This window comes from Fukomys damarensis, unplaced genomic scaffold, assembly GCF_012274545.1.
Source record: "Fukomys damarensis isolate Sample0158 unplaced genomic scaffold, DMR_v1.0_HiC HiC_scaffold_15, whole genome shotgun sequence".
Classification (NCBI taxonomy): Eukaryota; Metazoa; Chordata; class Mammalia; order Rodentia; family Bathyergidae; genus Fukomys; species Fukomys damarensis.
This window is the reverse complement of record NW_022900927.1, coordinates 8,759,851-8,781,290: the sequence shown is the minus strand read 5'-3', so window position 1 is coordinate 8,781,290 and position 21,440 is coordinate 8,759,851. Positions and strand designations below refer to the sequence as shown.

The 21,440-nt window shown below is 38.7% G+C and overlaps 1 protein-coding gene across 1 annotated transcript in view; it reads left to right on the top strand.

Annotated features, from left to right (window-relative positions):
• Positions 1–21,440, top strand: part of Ano6 (anoctamin 6) — a 199,669-nt gene that overhangs the window by 20,918 nt on the left and 157,311 nt on the right. The window lies entirely within an intron of this gene.

Genomic DNA, 21,440 nt, shown 5'->3' with positions numbered 1-21,440 from the left:
ACTGTCCCAGCTATTGTAATGTCTAGGACCTGGCATGTAAATACAATAACTTAGCTTGAACTGAAATTGCTGTTTCCGTATCGAAGAAGAGGGATCTGAACATGCATGATTAATAACTACTATCTAGGAAACAGAGTGTTACACAGGGCATTTAGCTAATTGTATCATGTTTATGAAATATTCATAAATATTTTTTCAGTTGTAATTACCATCTCATCTTGAATAATTCTTCTGAGATATTTATTCCTTTGGATTACAGTATGCCTTTTTAAGTTCAATTTATTAAGTACTCTGAAAATTTGTGGAGGTTTTCAGATTCACAAAACCCTTCTTGGTGTAATAAAACTCTTGATTTTGAACATGCTGTCATGCATTTGAAAATCAATGTGTCCCACTAAGAGGACTACAGAAGTCATTGGCTGTGTAAGATGTTCCCATTTTTAAGGCATTTCAGCATAGGATTTGGAGGAGTCAGTTTTAATGATAGAAAAAGAGTATCCATCAGATAAGAAACTTGATTTTTTTAAGAATCTCAATAATATTTTCATGTATATTTAGAGAACTCCTCCTTCTGGATGAAGATGTTTAAGACACTTGATTCTCCGTATCATTCAACCAGGCCTGTGACCCCTCACCATGTACAACTCACTAGTCACCTGCACAGGCCGATATATTTTTGTCACTGGTTAGCATGGATTCTTAGCTGCATATATGATAGAAAATAGATATTGGGTAGGGCTTGAGCTGCTTCCAAGTTCTTACTAGTTAGCTGAGCATTCTTGCTGAATTTGTGTAGAGATCAGGAATTGGTGAAGTGTAACTCTAAGTGTTAACAGTTCTGAGCATTGAATGCCAGTGGCTCTCAGCTCTGTTACTGTTTGTAACCCTCCTTGCTGCTTAGAACCAGCAGCTACCAGTAAGTCTTGGAAGCTCTTCTGGCCACTGGAGGTGGAGGCTCCCATCCATTTTACATTGTTCTCCACTCTTCTCTGCTGAAAGCTATCTTGGGTGTTACCAGCCCTGGCTGCTTGCCGCTTTTAGTGCCGGTGGCTGTTGGTGTTACCATCTTTTAGTGTACCAGCTTAGCATGCTTGACTCAAGGTAGAAATCACAAATGGACAAAAATCTACCATCTGGAAGAGGCTGTGTACTTGTGCTTCAGTGTAAGAGGGTACTGTGCACGGGCTGACATGCCCAGTACATGGGGAGGTCGCTTGTGAAGGAGAAAAGGTGGGCATGCATGAGGAGTGTCAGACTTTCTGTTTGGTCATGGGTAGAGAAGGGGTCCCTCAAAGCCCTGACTGAGGAGTGCAGCAGCATCCAGCCAGAAAAGCTGCAGGATAGAGTCATCCTGGGTAGGTCCTTGTCCAAGCTGGCTTCAGCTGAAGCAAATACCTACCTGAGCCCAATGTAGCTGGGCCAGACACAAGTATTTGAAGCGATGGAGGGAAGAATTAAAAAGTACTTCTTGGAAAGTGTTGGGCCTTTCCCATCTCATTAACTCTAATACTTTGCTTTTTAGACAGTGGCCAGAGTTTTTTTTTTTTTTGGTCTTGGAAATTGTCATCTTTGTCCCAATTAATGTAACAAATATAGTATCCAAAAACTACTGTACCTAATGAGAAACCCTGCTCTTACTGAGAATGTCATTAATTTACTATGTCAGCTTCCTCTGGAGTCAAAGAGTGTCTGAAATGTTTCCTGTAAACTGTTCACATAAGGGGCTAACCATAGGAAGCTCAGTGTTGCCTTTTAATATCTATTTTAGCTAACTAAAGAAATAAAACTCAAGAACTGAAACAAGATCAAATAAAAGGTCACAGATTGTCTTAATTGGTTGGAATGAAACATTGGCTACCGAAGTACTAGGGATAAAGTAATACCAATGTTTATCTCAAGATGTTTCGTGTGGGAAAAAAAAATTGAAGGAGTAAAATGTAATGTGTACTTTTTGAGGCTATCGTGACACTCTTCCCCAGTTTCATCCATCCAAAGAAAATGTTTAAGATAAAGGTATAAGAAAGAAAATGTCATAATTATTCTTGACTTTCAAAAATAATGAGAAAAGGCTTCTGTGAACGTCACTAGTACTTCTTAAATTCACAGAATAACAAATTAAAACGGTGAAGAGGTAATGAAATTAAGCTGGGCTCTTTGAAAGAACAGAGCCACGAGCCTAGCCACTTGGGTTCTGGTTTTAACCCTAACTAGTGACTTTGAACACAGCCTTGACTGGTCTGTGGCTCAATTTCTGCAAAAACAGTGTTTATTAACAGATTTTTAAATTCTTCCAAATTCTGGGATACTCTGTTGCTTCACAAGCTGTCCCCGGAGCTTAGTGACCTAAGGTGATAACCTATTTTATTATTTCTCATGAGTTTATATGGGAATTCAGCAGGGCTTGGCTGAGTGGTGTTCATCTAGCAAATATTCTGGTCCGGTCCACACCGGGACCTCTTCATGTTCCTGGGACCTTGGCAGGGATGGCTAGAAGGCTGGGCACAGCAGGGAAATTTCATCAGTTTGCCTTCATGTGGCCTCTCCATCGTGGCAACCTCAGGGTAGTGGGGTTTATTATATGGCAACCTGGGACTAAGAGCCTAGTATTTTTATGGATGAGACAGAAGATGCATGGCCCCTTAGAACTTAGCCTTCAAAAAGTTACCGGCACCATTTACATCATACTCTGTTGAATGAGGTTGTTCCAAGCCTGCCTAGCATTCTTTAAATGTAGTCTCCATCATCTGCTGAGAGGAGTTTCAAAGAATTAATGGTCATGTTTTATACTACAGTGGGATAGTCTCATTATTATGCATGATACTACAGTTGCTTCAACTGTAGTTAAAACTTGCTGTTTTAAACTTAGCTTTCTTGAATGCTTGACAAGTAGAAAAGCCATTTTTATGCCCCATGAGAGAATGCTGATAACCAATATTATACCATCCCTTTTTCTTTTCTTTTTTCTGTATACCATCCCTTTTTCTTTTTTCTTTAACTTGTAGTTTTCGCTTATTCATTTGTTCTTTTAAAAGTTTATTTGTTTAGTCCATCTTTATGGTCCCTCAACTGTTGCTCGAGCTTTTAAAAAATTGTTTTCTTTAGTAATATAAAGAATATGGTGATCTTAAAAAGTAGCTTTTACGAGCACTTTCCATGGGCTTAACTTGGGGTAAAGAGCACAGGGCACTTTCCAACCTTTTCTTTTCTTTTCTTTTTAATTGAGTTTATTGGTACATTTTAGGGATACAGTACAGTTACATTCATTGTTAGGATCTTGTACCTCTACACAACAGGTCTTGGTTCTCATTTTTTCCCTTTGTCCCTGCCCTCCCTTCACCCCTCCTCCCCTCCCCATTTACAACCACTTTATTTCCATCTTTTCATTTTGTCACATTTTTTCTTTTCCCTTATTACCCTTCCCCTACCCATCCCACCTTCCCTACACCTTTAGACCTTTCCTTCCCATTCCACAATGTCAGTCCAACCTTTTCTTTTCTAATGAGTAATTGAAGTAAATATAGTGCTGGCTTTACATGGCTGAGCACACAAACAATAACATGCAAAAAAAAATCACACAATCTATCTGCTTGATCCTGTGCATTCTGTTTGCATAAATTTGGAGTTAGATGAAATGCTTTGAACTCATCTCTCCCTTTAGACCTGTGTTTATCCTGAATATGACAGGTGGTGGTGTAAAGGATTTACAAAAATTACATAAGCAAATTATTACAGGAAAGTCACCGGAAAACTCTCAACACAAATATATGCAGCTCCAAAGAGGCCTAATCATTTTTAAAGGGACTTGTTGATCTCAACTGTTGTTGTTTTTTTTTGTTTGTTTGTTTGGTTTTTAGCTACTATTTCTAAGAAAGAACATAAAGCCATTGTTTCTTAGGCAAGGACACAGGCTGAAATTTGGTTGCCAGTCAGGGTTCTCATTAAATGCTTACTTCACTGCTGTGCAGGAGTTTTGTCACCCAGAACCCATGGAGCTTGGACTTGTTGGAGCAGTTTACTCTTTCACTAGACCAGACCCTTTTTTTTTTTTTTTGTGAGGTTCAGAGTTAATGGCATGAAGGTGGTGGGGAGAATAGCATTTATTTTAATTTTTGCATTATTTTATTTCATTAATTTCATTTTGTACATAATGGTTTAGCCATCAGCATACTTAAGTGAATGTATGCATGAATATTGGCTCCAAGAGGCCATTTTCAGGGAGTTTATGATCCGAATATCTTTCCCTAAAGCAGTTTGGAGGATTTGTGGAAATGTTCGCATAATAGGAAGTTGTCAGAGTTCATGACTCATTGAGTCTCCACACTTGAGTCTTTCTTAGAAAAACTACCACTGAATTTTTCATGTTTCATAGAAAATGACATAGCATGTTTTGTTAAGTTTTATTTTTTTAAAACAGGCCACCCTTCCTTGTTCTGTCGAAAAATTTGTTTGCTTTATGGATAGTGAGGCATCCAGACCCTTTTAGAGGACAGAGAACATTCTATAATTCAAGCTATTTATATTACTTCTGTTTAATTGCATAATCCCCACGTTGTCACTGGAAGAAAAGAATAATCAGAGGAAAAAAAAAGTGATAGTGCGTATTTTCCCCTGCATACACAGAGATGCTGTGGATTTTGAACCACTAGCTTTACAAGTTGGCTGCTAAAGGGTCTGGAAGGTCCCACAGACTGACTGTACTAACTTAAATCTAGGCACAAAACAGAAGCTGAGTCCCCAGAATTAAAAAAAAAAAAGTATTTGCTTTTGAATTTACTTTCGACCTAGCTTATTAAGCATACAATAATGGAAGATTTCCCTGTAGTAAATAGTCTAAGGTAATGTGTGCATCTTTTAGAAGAAGAGCACATCTTGGAGAAGCATAGCTTTAATTCCTCACCCATGTGTTTCCACCATGCTTTTTCATCTGAGGTCAGTGGGAGTCCACAGTTTGTTTTGCTTATCTCCTCCAGGCCCTCTGCCATTGGTGCAGCTGCAGAGAAGAGAGAATGGAATTCAGAAATCTTAAACATATAAAATTATTTATTGTTTTAAATAATTTGCAAGTGGCATGGTGATGCCATTAGTAACAGTAAAATGTGAAATAGTGGTCCATGGAAGAAATGTAACGTTTAAAAATTTTAGGTATTATTCCTACATCTGTGTATGACAACAAGTTAGAAGATATATGTATCATTAAGAACCTGGATTAAATGAATATCCTTTTACAACAGGAATTTAAGGCTTCAAAACAGGAAGACATATAATTAAAGTGTTCTGATGAAGTGTGTAAGTGTGTTAGATTACTTTGAGCCAGTTATTATTTTGGTTATGAATGATCACCAGTATCATAATTCTCTTGTCTGGAAAATGTGGGGTTTGGACTAGATTAGAGTAAGATTCCTCCCAGCTTGCTGATTCTATGACTGTTTATCAATAACCCATAAAACTGGGGTAACAGTCCCTGAGACTGGGAATATTTGCGTTATGCTTTAGATTTGTAAAAGCTCTTCAGACCTCTGCATGTAATAGTTCCAGAAAGTTCACCAATTTATGAATAAGGAGGTTGATTGCTTCTGGATGGTATCAAAAGAAGGCAGTAGAAAAAGAGTTTGAGGGTCTTTGGAGGGCTAGGGGAAAAGTTATTCCAAAAATCTGAAACCCAAATTTATAGGTAGCTGTCCTTACCTCCTGGAGATGGATCAGAAAGTAAGGAGTGAAGGGAAAATGGAGATGTTGGTGATTATTGCCTGGCAGTACAGTGCAGTCAGCCCTTCCTGTCTGCATGTTCTTAACATTCTTGGATTCAACTGACTTCAGGTGAAGAATATAGGGGGAAACATTCCATCCATACTGAGCACGTACAGACTTTTTTCTTGTCATTCCGTAAACAGTTTAGTATAACAGCCATTAATGTAACATTTATATCATATTATGTATTATAGGTAATCTAGAGATGATTTAAATATATGAGAGGATGGATTATAGGTCATATGGAAATTCCGTGCCATTTTATATGAAGTTCTTTTTTTTTAATTGAGTTTATTGGTACATTTTAGGGATATACAGTACAGTTACATTCATTGTTGGGATCTTGTACCTCTACATGACAGGTCTTGGTTCTCATTTTTTCCCCATGTCCCTGCCCTCCCTTCACCCCCTCCTCCCCTCCCCATTTACAAACACTTTATTTTCATCTTTTTATTTTCTATATGAAGTTCTGGAGCATCTCTGGCTTTTGGCATCTGTTGGGGTTCTTGAATCGGTACACTGTGGATAGTGAGGGATATTTTTCTGCTTAGTTCCAAGACCTCAGTTCAGTGAAGATAGTTTTTTCCTATCTCATTTCACATGACTATTAACAGGCCAATGAATTTAGGCCATAAAACTGAGAGACTGGATGTTTGGAATACATCTTGTTATGGTTTTCTGGAGTGTCCCCCAAGGCCTCGTGTGTTTGGAAGGTGATTGGATCATGGGGTGCTGTATTCATCAGTGGGTTAACTCACTGACGCATCAGTGGGTTAACTCACTGACGGATTCATTGCTGACTTGCTGTTAGGAGGAAAGGGCCGGTTAGAGGCATGTCACTGGGGAGGTGGCCAGGAAGGGTATATCGTCTTCTTCAGTGCTTCCCTTTCCTCTTGCTTCCTGTCCACCATGGTGTTACCAGCTTTCCTCTGCCCAGGCCCTTCTGCCGTGCTCTTTCTGTCTTGGAGCCAGCCAACCATGGACTGAAACTTCTGTAACTGTGAGCCCAGATAAACATCTTTTAAGTTGTGGATGTCAGGTATTGTGTCCCAGTGGCAAAGAAAATGACTAAGACATATCCCTTTGTTTTTCCTGTGATCGATGGAGAAGCTTGGTGGGATATTTATGGCCTTATAATATGTTGCTGTAATTTACTGAAAGCCTCCTAAGGTTAAAAGCCACTATCAGAACAAGAAGCATGAACGTGAGTCAGAGGAGCTGAGTGCAGTCCTACTTCTCCTCCTTACTAGCTTCTGACTGTAAGTCTTTAGTATTTCACCCAAAGCATGTCCTGGTCTTAAATTTCAATTATGTTATACTGAAAATGTGATATTTTTTTTTTATCATTGTAATATAGTAGTTTTGCCTTTATTAAAAGCCACTATCAGAACAAGAAGCATGAACGTGAGTCAGAGGAGCTGAGTGCAGTCCTACTTCTCCTCCTTACTAGCTTCTGACTGTAAGTCTTTAGTATTTCACCCAAAGCATGTCCTGGTCTTAAATTTCAATTATGTTATACTGAAAATGTGATATTTTTTTTTTATCATTGTAATATAGTAGTTTTGCCTTTATTTTTTTTTAATTTTATTGAGTTTATTTGCATTTTTGTTACAGTACAGTTACATTCATTGTTGGGATCATGTACCTCTACATGACAAGTCTTGATTCTCATTTTTTCCCCTTACCTCTGCCCTCCCTTCACCCCCTCCTCCCCTCCCCATCTACAAACACTTTATTTTCATCTTTTCATTCTCTCACATTTTTTTCTTTTCCCTTTTTGTTCTTCCCCTATGCATCACACCTTCCCTACACCTTTAGCTCCTTTCTTCAAATTTCTAAATGTCAGTAATCTTATTAGAATCTTATGCATTGTTGCAGAATATTCACACCAGGGAAACTATTTGGTATTTACACAAATGTGAGGAACTGATTATTAGTTAGACCGGAACATGCAGACTTCAGTTGTGTTAAGGGAAACCCAGAAGGTTAGATGACAGTTGTAATAATGATGGCAATGATTATAAGAACATAATCATAAGCCAATCATAACTTATTTTGTATGTACTGTGTGCCAGGCACTCTTCTAAGTGTTCTCCTTTCTTACTCCTTACAGCTTTGTAAGTGAGCACTGTTATGATTTTTATGGGTGAAAAGACTGAGGCACAGAGTGACTAAGTAACTTGCCAAGATCATGTACTGTAGTTAGCAAGAAGCTGAGTGGAGACTTGAACCCAGGCCTTCTGGTTCCAGAGTCCGTGCCTTTAACCATTACATTGTTTCTGTCCCAAAAGACTATGTGGTTTACAATTTGCTGAGGGCTTTTTAGTTACTAACAAGCACTTCTTAGAACTTAATGAATCAACCCTTTAGTCTCATATTTGAAGAATTTTTTTGGAAAATATGACTAAGTAACTTGCCAAGATCATGTACTGTAGTTAGCAAGAAGCTGAGTGGAGACTTGAACCCAGGCCTTCTGGTTCCAGAGTCCGTGCCTTTAACCATTACATTGTTTCTGTCCCAAAAGACTATGTGGTTTACAATTTGCTGAGGGCTTTTTAGTTACTAACAACCACTTCTTAGAACTTAATGAATCAACCCTTTAGTCTCATATTTGAAGAATTTGTTTTGGAAAATAGTAAGTCTAGTTCTAGTTTGGCAATTTTTTTTTCTTTTTTTTTTTTGGTACGGGGGATTGAACTTTGGTCCTTGCGCTTGCAAGGCAGGCCACCGAACCGCTGAGCTAAATCCCCAGCCCCTACTTTGGCAATTTTGTTTATTTTAAAAATTTGGCTAATCAAATGTCACAGTTTGATAGAATATAAAATGATGACTTTTAACTTTCTACTAGATAGAATGATGATTAAATGAATTGTGAAAATTTCTCCAAATTACAGATATAAAAAATCAGACCTAGTTACAAGTTGAACATGAAGTAGAAATATGTATTATGGCCAAGTCCTTTTATCAGCAAGTGAACTCAATGTATATGAATGCATAAAAGCAAAGTTTCTTGATTCTGTTGTTTTATTAAATATTTTATCAGAATGCCAAGCCATAAATAGTCACATTTTAAAATAACTTCAAGATTTAAGATTTAAACTCACATATTTTAAAATTGAGAATAAGCTAGTTTTTAAAAAACTTATAATATACTTGGGTAGATAATCTCACTGTAAATGCTAAATATAAAGTTACCATAATATTTGCCTATCCAGATGATCAAACTCAATAAAACTTTACTTTTGTTTACTAGAGGGTTTTAAATTTTATAGCAATTTGTTTTCTGTCATTTATTAATTTATTCTGTGTTTCTCTTTTTGCTATTCTGGTATTGTCTTTAATCTTTTGGCAGCCCTTAATCTTGATCACCTTTGAACATTTAGATAAAGATGATCCATCATTCCACCAGTTTCCTGCTTTGGAATTCTTTCCTCTGATAAAAGCAGGAATGTTGCTAGAGAATGTTGTAGTGGACATTCTTCCTTGGCTTTTCTTCCTGAAGAGTTATCATGGAACCATAGGTTTCTTAAGAACTTCCTCTTAAGAAAAATCATCCCAAAGTAATTTTTGTTTCAGGGGTAAAAACAGCCTTTCTATTCACCCTGAATTAGGAATCACCACTAGTAGAGACTAATGGTAACAAAACAGTTCCCAAAAACATATATTTTAATTTAATGTCAGTGGTTGTTAAGAGGGGAAATTGTGGAGCTGGGGATTTAGCTCAGTGGTGCCACCGCCTGCCTCACGAGCACAAGGTCCATCCCCAGTACAAAAAAAAAAAAAAAAATGGAGAGGAAATCATGACTCCATCAGGACCAATAGATCTTGCATCTTCTTTGGGCCCATGTTTCCCACTATAATCTTGAAGTTACTAAATCTCTTCTTAGGGCCAGGTTACCATAAAACTTAGGTGTGTACTCACACAGGCATAGTCCTATGGACAAAAATGACAAAAGATGAAAGATCCACAGAATTTTACCATCCGTGGCCTCATCAAACACTGCTGCAATAATCATTTCAGATTCTGGTCTTTCCTGGCTTTCTAACAAATATTTACTTGAGGCACTTCAGGTAATTTATTTTCATATCTGTCTGTTGTTGCATTGGTACCTTAGAAAGGCTAGTGTTTTCCATTTATTTGATTGTTACTACTGTTAATCATTACAGAATCTTATTACTGCCCATATATAAATCAAGAAAAACAAATTTGATTTCTGGCAGTCTAATGTGGTAGAAAAAAAATCATGAATAGGAAACTTCTTATACAAATGTAAGTAACTGACAGAGAATAAATATGGGCATAAACTCTTGCTATCATAATCATCATTTGACCTCAGCCACCCTTTCTATAGCCCAAGTAATGACTGTTTGATATTTATTATAAAGAATATTAAATTCCTTGATTAACTGAACCATTCATTCCTCTTTTTTCTTTCATGTAGCAGTAAAAATAGATTGTTCTATTATCATTCCTGCCAGGAAATTTATAAAATTTATAAAATTATTCATAAATGTATTTAAAATGGAAATATATTAATGTATTATTGGGTGTACTGAGCAGAAAACATTTCACATTTGAATGGCAGGCACATGATTATAAATTCGCTTCCTACTGAATATTAATCATCACCTCCATATGGCTGGTGGATAAAGCTCTGTGAGGCAGCCAGGAGACGTGAATTCTTACCCTCATCATGAACTTCTTATGTGATTTTGTTTAATGTTTAAAATCAACCGAGTGACCTCTGAATTATAAAGAAGAAATCCTTCTTTCTGAGAAATCCAAGGGCACCTAGGGCTCAAGATGGGCTGTTATTCTTTCTGCTTTTTTCTTAGCCTCTGAAGTCTCCAGTCTCCCGTCTCCCCCCTCTCTGCTCCTTCTGCTCTGCTTGAGACACTTTTAATTCAAGTACCAACCTCTGTCCACTTCTTTTCTTGTTCTGCTGTACATGTTTTCCAAGGGCAATGTCATTCCCACTTGCAGTTCAGGAGTTCCTGTCTGATCCTGGAGGGTCCAAGCCAACTCCCCTGCCTCCCACCCTTTATTCTTACTCACACAGTCACCCCCAGTTCACCTGTCCTGAGACCACTGATTTTCCACTGTTCCCCAGCACTCACAACACACCTAGCATAGAGTGGGCATGTGGAAGGTGTTCAGTGATTTAAAGTTCACGGTTGAACTCATTCTCCCTGTCCCCTGCCAACGTGGAAAAGGCATCCCTTTCTGTTTTCTTTCCCTCTCTGAATGGCGCCAGCCTCATGCTCCTACATCGTCTCTCTCCTTATTCCACCCTGCTGCTGCTTCTTGCTCCACACAAGCCAGACACCACGTCCTTTAAATTTTGCCCTGTGTGTTTTCTGAGTCAGTCCCCTCCTGCGGTTGTCGCTGTCTTGGTTCTAGGCTTTTGTGTCTTCCCCAGGCTGTGGCCACATCTTAGTATATATTTTCAGCCTTCCAGGATGGTCTTCACAAGTCCATCTTCCTTCTTGCTGTTGCAGATTTATTTTTCCAAAACGTGTAACTGAATATGCCACCTTCCTAAATTTAGAAGCCTTCAATGAAGAAAAAGACAGATTCTGCCAAGACCGTGAAAAGACTGAAATAAATGCCAGAGGTTTTCTGTATATCTGTGTGGGAAAGCAATATAGTGAAGTGTTCATTTTTTTTCTGGGGTTTTTAAAATGCTAATCAAGATTCCAAAGGGATCTTTCTGAGAAAATTGGAAACGTTGATTCACTTATAAATTAAACAAGTAAGAATAAAGTAATAAAGTTTTTAAACATACAAAAAATTGCACTCAACTGGTGTTGAATCTCAGCTCTGTACATAATTAGCTGTATGGTTTTAGACAGTCCTTCCAAACTCCCCGCAGTGCTCTCTTTTTTTAAAAATGTATTCGTAATTTTTTCATTACGTTTATTGGTACATTTAAGGTAAATAGTACAGTTACAGTCATCATTGGGATCTTGTACCTGTACATGTTGTATCTCCGCTTTTTTTTAACCTTGAGGTACCGGGATTAAACCCAGGATCTTCACGTCAAGCCACGTCCCCTGCCTTATCTGTCTGTCTGCCTATGAGATGAGGTGTTCCCAAGTTGCCCAGGTTGGGCTTCAACTTGCGATCCTCTTGCCTCAGCCTCCATATACCACTTCCCCATCTCTCTTCTTTAGAATAGATTTCAATTTTTTTGAGTTATTGAGTATAATTGTGAGGATTGCATGATATAATGCATATAGCATATTTGAAAAGTGTCTATACATAGTAAATGCTCAGTAAATTTTAGCAAAGTAGAAATAAAACCACACTTGCAGTAGCACATAATGATGAACAACTAGTCATAGTGGTGGTCTCTATATGGAGAGGTTATGAACTTGTTCAGTAAATTTTAGCAAAGTAGAAATAAAACCACACTTGCAGTAGCACATAATGATGAACAACTTAGTCATAGTGGTGGTCTCTATATGCAGAGGTTATGAACTTGTGTTTTGTTTGTTTATATCTTTGCTCTATTTTCTACAATAATTATTTGTTACTTTTCTAAGTGAAAAGGAAAAAAGTTGTCTGAGACTTCCAGCTTTGTGGGATAAATCAGAGTTCCCTTGCACCTTGTCCGGTACATGTTGACACCTCGTCCCTCTATTTCCTGCCTAACTCTTTGGTCACCATAAATCCTGAAATAGTGTATTTGCTGCAGTTTCCTGCTCACATTTCTTCCTGTCCTCTGTACTGTCCATTCCGATTTTGTCTAGTTTACTGCCACTCCACCTAGATTTATCTTAAAATACTCATCCCATTAGGTTGAGCATTCTCTGATTTCAGTCTTTTTCCCCCAGTGGAGTATTTTTCTCCGCAATGGGGACTTTAGTGCAAGCTGGAAATAAGAGATGGTTTAGTTATAGTCCCTGACCTTCCGATTGTTTATAGTCTAACAGAAGGAAAAAGGCACATTAACTACCTGATATAATCAATATCATGGATTTCTGCAGAATATAATAGGCCAGAAAGAGGAAAGTGATTATTCTTTGGAGGAGGGGTCAGTTGGGGTAAAAGGTTCAGACTGTTTTAATTGTTTTCAAGAGGTGATGCTTGCACTAAAGAATAGCCATTTCCTGGACAGGTCACATGGGGACAAGGACTCCCTGCAAGAAGCCTTATGTGTAACAAAGATGAGCCTGGGAGAAAGAAAGGTCTGATGAGTTTGAGGTGGGGCCTTCCTCATGCCTAGCACTGGACAGAATTTCCACAGTACTCAACTGCAGCAGCCCCTCCTGGTATCTGTGTATGCGTTTAGGGGTCTGTGTTTTATCAGCAGTTGCATAAATATATGTCATTGTGCTTTTGAAACTTTTTCTGGGAAGAGGGTCCTTGGATTTCACCAGATTTTACCAAAGGTTTGAGTGATCTGTGAAGAGTTAAAAACCACTGTTTTGACAAATATACTGCAAGAAATGTGTGCGGTGAGAGGCTGAGGACAGGACATGGCTTAGAGATGAACTATTTCCAGTACAGTTGGCAGCAGAGCTGCTGGACTGGCACAGGGCAGGTCCTCACCTCCTGGAGCCACGCAGGACCTGGTCACAATGGGTGTTTCTTGTAATGGCCCCACACACTTTTCCGGCTCCTTTCAGCAAGGAGGCTCATTTGTACCTCCTTATTTGCTCCAACAAGTCATTACAGTGTTCTCTCCTGCATAATCAGAACAACTCTCCAGGGCAGGAAACATTACAGGATTGAACCACTGCAGAGAGAATGGAAGTGTGAGGAGAGCAGGACAGCCAGTGCAGGAACCAAAGCAGTTTAATGGCAATGGTGTTAAATCCACTGCATTAAAAGAAGGTGACAGCCTTAACCCCCTGGAGACATTGTAGATCAACTCTTTCATTCTCCACTGGCTGGTAAAAAGATATGTGTATCCCTCAGAGTCCTGCTCGGGACTCTAATTCAGCACCCTCTCTATCTACCCTCCATGCAGCCACAATAGCCCTCTATGTGCATACTTTTGTTTTAGAGCATATTACACTGTGAGAGAATTGTTTATATTTTTTCTTCCAGGAAGCAAGAGTAGCTTATTTCTGAAGCATTTAGCACTGGGCTCAGTACACATTTAGTGAAAGAATGAGCTTGAGTTTTCCAGCCTGAAGGTAGTAGTGCTTGGTTGGTACAATTCAGCCTGTACAAAAGAAACTCCAAACAGCTGAAAATTTCCATTACCCTTTCCTTAATAAGGCACCTGGGTAGGAATTAATCAAGGACAGGAGCTGGTCTTTTGCAAAGAAAGAGACTGTTCTTTTGAAAGGAAGAACTGGTATAGTGTTGATTTGGTTAAAGTTTGATGGTATCAGCTTGCTAAACAATGTTAGTAACCACAGACAAAGCAAAGGACAATGGTTATGCAAAGACATGGAGAGCACTGTTGATCACCCTTCTGCTCAGGAAGGCCACAGTTCCCATCAGTCATTCAGAGTCAAGTAACTTCAGAAGTATAGTGCTTCATTGTGTTTTTCAACACAGCACTGCGATGTGTGGTCAGGTGCTGTCCTCTCTTGCCCTGTGCTAAGCCCTGCTCAGACAGATTCTAGAGAGCAGAATATGGGCAGAGCTTGCAGAAAGCTCTGAGGAGACACAGCTGTGTTTAACGGAAGGCACCACTTCAGAGTGGGCATGTTAAAGAACAAATTGAAGGTTGACTTCATGGTATGTGTATATAAAGGACACAGACTAGTGATACATATTTTTCTGTTATTGAGGAACAAAGAATAGGAAAATTATCTTCAGTATTGTGAGGGCTTCTGAAGGGTGAATTAGAAGAAAGTATTTTTTTACACTTCTGTCATGGTAACTTTATTAATTATAGGGAGGTGGTTATTTTTAATATTTCATTATTGCTTTTGTGATTCAGATGCTTGATCTAAAGAGAAGAGAGAGAAACAAATGATATAGATGAGCTCCTGTTGTTGAAACACAGGTTCAGGATTTTCCTCCATCTCTGATTTGCATTATCCTGTTTAATACCCAAGGAAGGAGATAATCTTTACTCCATTTATTTGTGTAGAAACCGAGTCCAGGAACACTCCTGACTTGCATGAGTGGCAGCCTTCAGACTATGCCCATTACCCCAAGACAGGGTGACTCCAAAAGTCTTGTTTTGGTTATCTATAAATAGGTTGAATCTACTGTTTACTGAGGACATCTAGATTGCTTTTCACAGGTTCCTGAAAGCTGCCCCATACTCTGAGAACAAGAGCTTGTGGTCCAGTTTGTCACTTGTATGTTTGGAACAACCATCCATTGCTACTTCTCAGTCTGAATGAAGCATACTTAAGGTGAAGCAAATCAGAAATGTGTGCTTTCTGGTGTAGTAAAGAGCAGAAAAAACCCCCACCAAAATTCAATATAAGAAAGATGAAATTTTAACTCAAATGACATGCTTTGGGATTTTCTACATAGAAGCCAGCAAGCCCAAGTGATGTGCGGTATACATCAGAGGTTATAACAAGCTGAATGATTTCGATCTGGATTTAACCTACCAATAACTACACCTTCCTATCCATGACTTGTGCTATGTAACATCTTTTTCTGCTCATAAATGTTTTATATGAGCCATTGTGATGATTTTTAGAGAATACAGAATACTGCACAAACCACAAATCACCCCTAATAGTACCTCCTAAAGATAAACCACCTCACTATTATTGGGTGAGTTGTGCTTCCACCTTTTCAAAAATGTAGATGTAATTCTATACAGTTTAGCCATTAGTATCCTGCCTTTTCACTTACCTTGCTTCATAAGCATTCCTTGTTTTGTTGTGATGAAACCTATATAAAATTTACCACTTTGCCTGTTTTTAAAGTTCAGTGGTGTATATTCAGGGTGTTATCCATTTCCATGATATTGTCCAGTTCCAGAACTTTCTATCATGAGTTCTCCCTATATTTAAAAATGGTTCACAGGCCACTTTTAACGCACAGATAATACTCCACTACATACAATTTATCAGAATGCACTTACCTGCAAACATTCAGCAGGTACATGTTTTGTACCCACTGTGAGCAAGACTTTATGGCTAATGCAGTGAACGAAATGTGGTATATGTCCTCCAGGACCTTAACACCAAGGGAGGAAACAGCCAAGAAGTAGACAGTTTGAATCTAATAGTGCAGTAAGCATTGGTGTCTGCGTGCACTAAACGAGGGATCTAACTTGAGGTATAATTTGCATGGTCGTTCCTTGATGATCGCAGACCTGGCGTGTATTTGACTTTTTTTGTAGTATACATAATAACTGTGAGGTATTTGTAAGTATCAGTGACCACATTTCAGACTGTGCTTTGAAGTCTTTGTAAGGTGGAATTACCACTGGGCTGCTCATTCTGACAGGAGCAGTACAAACTGCTGTTGGAAAATACTAGTAATTGTTATCTGCCCCACGGTCCTCAAGGTTAGGAGTTGCCAATAAACATTTCTGCCACCTGTTACATCTTGTAAACTCTACTCACTTTTTATCAATTTGTGTATATCTTGGCTCTGGAAGGATGGTGTGAAGAACTAGAGTGGAAAAATGAGTGTTTCCAACTGGGAAGAGCTAGTACAGGTCAGGAGCGAAGGGAAGGTTGCAGAGGCTGATGTTATTTCCAGCTGTTGTTTGTGCACATTTCAGAAGCCTGGGTTTGACAAATGCTCTAGGTCTGTGTTTCATGTGCATTCTTACAGAGCCTGGTTCTGTTCTGTAAAATTTCAGGCATGTGAAGTCCAAGCATACTGTGAAACAAAAGTAGCCTTAAAAAAAAAACCCCAAAACAATCTATCTGTTCATAATCTAAAAAGAAAGTCCTATTATTAGAGCTGGAGGAGTCTTGAATATTATATTGCTTTCCCTGTTCAAACTACAGGTGAAAAATCTGAGGCTTAGAGAAATTAGGAAAATTCTGAAAATAACTTAGGAAGCCAGTTGGGTAGACACAAAAGTGGGGTTAAAACTTCTGTCTCTTAATTTACTTAGTGGACAACCCATTTCCTGCTACAAGTTGTCTTTAGCCTTTTTTTCTCTTCCAAAGAAATTCTGTTCTTCCTGGTATCTTGATTGTATTCTCTGCTGTTTCCAAGATTACTCATTTTTAGTTTTGAATACATTTTATTTATCGGCTAGTATTTATGAGCAGTCAGCAAATTACAATGCTTGTATCTTTATTCAACTTTGTCCTTAATCTGCTTATTTCTTTTTCTTTTTTAAAATTAATTTTATTGGTACATTTAAGGTATACAATATAATGACATTCATCATTGGAAATTTGCACCTTTATATAATCTATCTTGGTTCCTATTTTTCCCCATTCCCCTTCCTTCCCTTCAACCCTTCCATCTCTCCCTATGCACAAAGACTTTGTTTCCATTTTTTCATTTTCTCATATTAATTCCATTCCCTTCTTTCCTTTCCCCTACCTTTCCCATTCCCCCTTCTCTTTTGCCCCCTTTCTTCCTATTTCTTTTTCTTTTCTTTTCTTTTCTTTTTTCTTTTCTTTTCTTTCTTTTTCTTTCTTTCCTTCCTTCCTTCCTTCCTTCCTTCCTTCCTTCCTTTCTTTCTTTTCTTTCTTTCTTTTGTTGATATCAGGGATCTAACTGGGGACCTTGCACTTACGGGGCAGGTGGTAGAACCACTGAGCTAATAACCTTCTCCTCTGCACTTCTCACTTTTGTTTTTGCTTCATTTTATGCAGCATCAAAGAAAATACAGCAGCCTGTCAAGAGGCTACTCCTTGTTGGCACCGGAGTTTCCCCATACTATACAGAAAACAATACAGATACTTATGGATATTAATAACAATCCTGCAGAGGATCTTATCATAGCCTTTAAATGAGAGAGGATTTAAATCCTGAATACCATCGATTACACTTTGTAAAGATCGGTCCCACCAGGTATCTCCAATTGTTTTTGCTAAGTCTCCCTAATTTGGTTTTGTAATTCCCAAATCTCGTAAGGTATATTCCCGTGATTAAGCAGATGTTTTTTAACCTTTTCCCAAGGAAATACAGTCTCATTATAAGGGTTAGGCATCACACAAAAGGTGGATACATTCCAATCACAGCGCAATTGAATCTGGTGCTGTAAACTAACAATTTGATCGCTCATCATTACAACAGCTTGTTGCAGGTCAACAAGTTGGCTAGAAAGTTTATTATCAATCTGGCATTGTGATGTCCACAATTTTTCTGGATCTTTATGCCAGTCCTGGACAAACTCAGTAGTTTGTGTAGCTTGATGGAGAGCAACTCCAGCAGTCACTGCCATGGCTGTAATAGCTATCAGTCCAGAACAGCTGCAACAATCAGTTGAATCATTCTCTCGGACCTTTTCAGGAGTCTTTTAAGAATTTCTTGCAGCATCAAGCTAGAAGGAGAATCTTGCCATTGTCTAGACATATGTACAGGTAGCCATACACCTGTTCTTGTCTTCAGACTATAAAGACTATGAGAACTCATGTTAAACATTATAGTATGATTTAGACAAGTAAAAAAGGAACAATTGACACAAGTTACCAACCCCGTTGTTTCCTTCCAGGTAGCAGTTCCACTCATGAACATAAAATAAAGATGAACACAGGTCTGAATATATCTGGTTTCATTTACTGTGAAATATGATTGAGTATGATTATTGGCTTGATTTTTCCATATACTACCTTTCCATGCTCTTAAGGGTTTAAGGGCAGCCCCCACCTTCCAAAGATGAAACTGTATAGTTTGAAAGGGCAAATGTAGGCTAGGTGTTGCAAACCCGCCTCCATGCCACACGATTGACTGATACTTTGATTCCTTTTGTGCCATCTTAGATCAGAGCCATATCCCTTTGCTTGAGCAGAGCCCATAGGACTCCAATCAATGACGCTTCCATAGGAAGTATTAAGTAAGACTCAAACAGTTTCACCTCTGTACTGAGTCCAATGGGCCCAATCACTGAGATGACTAACAATGGGTGTATGGCAAGGTGGAAGATCAGGAGGACTACTTTGTTTTGTTAAATTAATTTCTTTAAACCCTTCAATGCTTAAAAGAAATAATCTGTTAGGGGCATCATTTTTGGTGGCATTCTGGACCACCGAAAGCCATGTCTGGGGGCTATTTTAAGACAATGTTCTTCCTATCCAATACAAATAGGTAAACCTTCTGCTCCAACAGTATAATTTTCAATTATCCTTCCTTCCTCCCCTGGCCTAAAAGGGCCACAATCATCATAGGGGCCTGGCATCCAGTTAGAATCATTTACATGCATGGGGATGGTATAATCCCTCCAAGTAACAATCCTATTTAAGGGTGGATTTGGAATGTAAGCCCAATAAATATAATTTGTTCCACTAATGTGTGTAGTAATTAAAGATATCATAGCCAGAGTCAAAGTGGTCGATATAACTGGTTGTCCTGATTGTTGAACCACTGTTGACCTTCATCAATTAACTTCTTAATTTGGCCCCAGGTGGGCAATGGAGCATGTCGAGTTTGCAGAAGAGTCACAGGAACCTCTGGATAGCCAAAATGCATGCCTTCCATGTCTTATGTGATTCCCAGAGCATCAAACTTTTCATTCTGGCCCATTCTTCAGTTTTATGTCTCAAGTCGGGACCCAAAACTTCTTGTCGCTGTGGAAATAAAAGCATAACTCCAGCCCCACCTCAAAACCCAGGCTGGTAGCCAGGTTTTCTCAAGTGGAGGTAGATAATGAATAGGTTGATCTAGCTCCTTAGATTCTTGGATTTGCCAATAGCATCTAGCTGCTGTGTGCCCGTTAGGTGCCTTTTTCAAAAAATTAAGAATAAATAAAGCTTGAGATAGTTTTTGTCATACTGTTCCCCACACCAGGTAGAGACTGTCTATTCCAAGTTTTTGTAGGGTTTTTACCATAAATGTGTGTTGCATTTTGTCAAATGCTTTTTTTTTGCATCTGTTGAGATGATCATTTGGTTTTTGTCCTTGGCTCTGCTAATATAATGTTACATTTATTGATTTGTGTATGTTGAACCATCCCTGCATTTCTGGGATGAAGCACACTTGGTCAGGGTGTATGAATTTGTTAATGATTAGCTGCATTCTATTTGCCAATATCTTGTTAAGGATTTTTGCATCTATGTACATTAGTGAGATTGGCCTATAATTTTCTTTTGGGGTTGGGTCTTTCTCTGCTTTGGGGATTAAGATGATGCTTACTTCCAGGAATGAATTCAGGAGTATTGCTTCCCTTTCAATTTCATTGAAGAGTTTAAACAGTAGTAGCAATAGTTCCTTTCTAAATGTTTTGAATTCAGCAATGGAGCCATCAGGGCCCAGGCTTTTCTTAGTTGGTAAGTTTTTAAAAGTGTGCTGTTAGCCGGGCATCATGGTGCATGCCTGTAATCCCAGCACTTGGGAGGCTGAGGCAGGAGGATCACTGTGAGTTCGAGACCAGCCTGGGCTACATAGTGAGTTCCAGGTCAGTCTCAACTACATAATGAGACCCTGTCTCAAAAAACCAAAAAAAAGAAAACCAAAAAAACCCAAAAAAGTGTGCTGTGATTCTGATGGGCTTTCCTTTGTATGTGATTTGTTTCTTTTCTCCAACTGCTTATAGAATTTTGTTCTTCTCTTGGGTTTCTTTAATCTTAAGTATTATATGCCTATGTGTAGATTATTTTTTTCAATCACCACTAGTTGGAGTCCTGTATGCCAGTTTCTTTTCCCCTACTTGGGGAGTTTTCTGTCATTACTTCTGTGAACAGTTTTTGGTGTGTTTTTATTTTGGTATCAGGGATTGAACTCAGGCCCTTGCACTTGTGAGGCAGGTGGCTGAACCACTGAGCTAAATCCCCAGCCCTGTGAACAGTTTTCTTATGTCATCTGCACTCACTCCTGTTTCTTCATTGACTTCAGTCAGTCTTTTGTTATTCTTCTTTGCCTTGTGAAGCAGTTGCTGTATTGATTTCTCCTTGTCCCTTACTATTTTTAAGAAATTTTTCTTTTCCTGGTCACTAATTGCAATTCTGTCTTCTATATCTGAAATTCTGTCCTCACATTTGCTTCTTCTGCTGTGTAAACTTTCAATGGAGTTTTTAATCTCCTGAAAATCAGTTTGCATCTGTTTTATGGATTCCATTTGCTTTCTATGTTGGGATTCCATCGTGTTCATCTGCCCCTCTATTTTTTTTTTTTTTTTTGATCTGTGTCTGCTCTAGATGTATTAATCATGTCTCACACTTTGGGTACAATCTCTGCTGTTATCTGAAAATTATTTCTGATTTCATATTTTCCAGGTTCTCTTTTGTTGCCAGTTCAGGGAGTTCAGGTGGTTGAATATTCGATTGTTCTATCTCATTTTCCTTTGTTGTTGTCTTAGGTGATCTGGGAGTCTGGTTTTGGGGCTTGTTTACATATTTTCTCATTTCAACATATGCAGCCTGCTGTACCTTTGTTGAGTCAACTCTTTGATCACCCAGTGGTCTTCAATGCTTAGCCAGCCACTTAGTGACATTTTCTCTGCTGCTCACCAATACACCAATTCCTAGGTTCAGAATGGTGGCCTTCTGGATCCTTGAGCTGACCTCTTGCTTGGGCAGGCTTCTTGCTGGGGCCTGTACACACTTGGGATGGTATCTAGAAGTGCCTCTGGCTGGGGCCCCTATGTTCCTGTTATCTGAGAGGGCCCTTGGCTGGGGGCTGTGCACCCCAG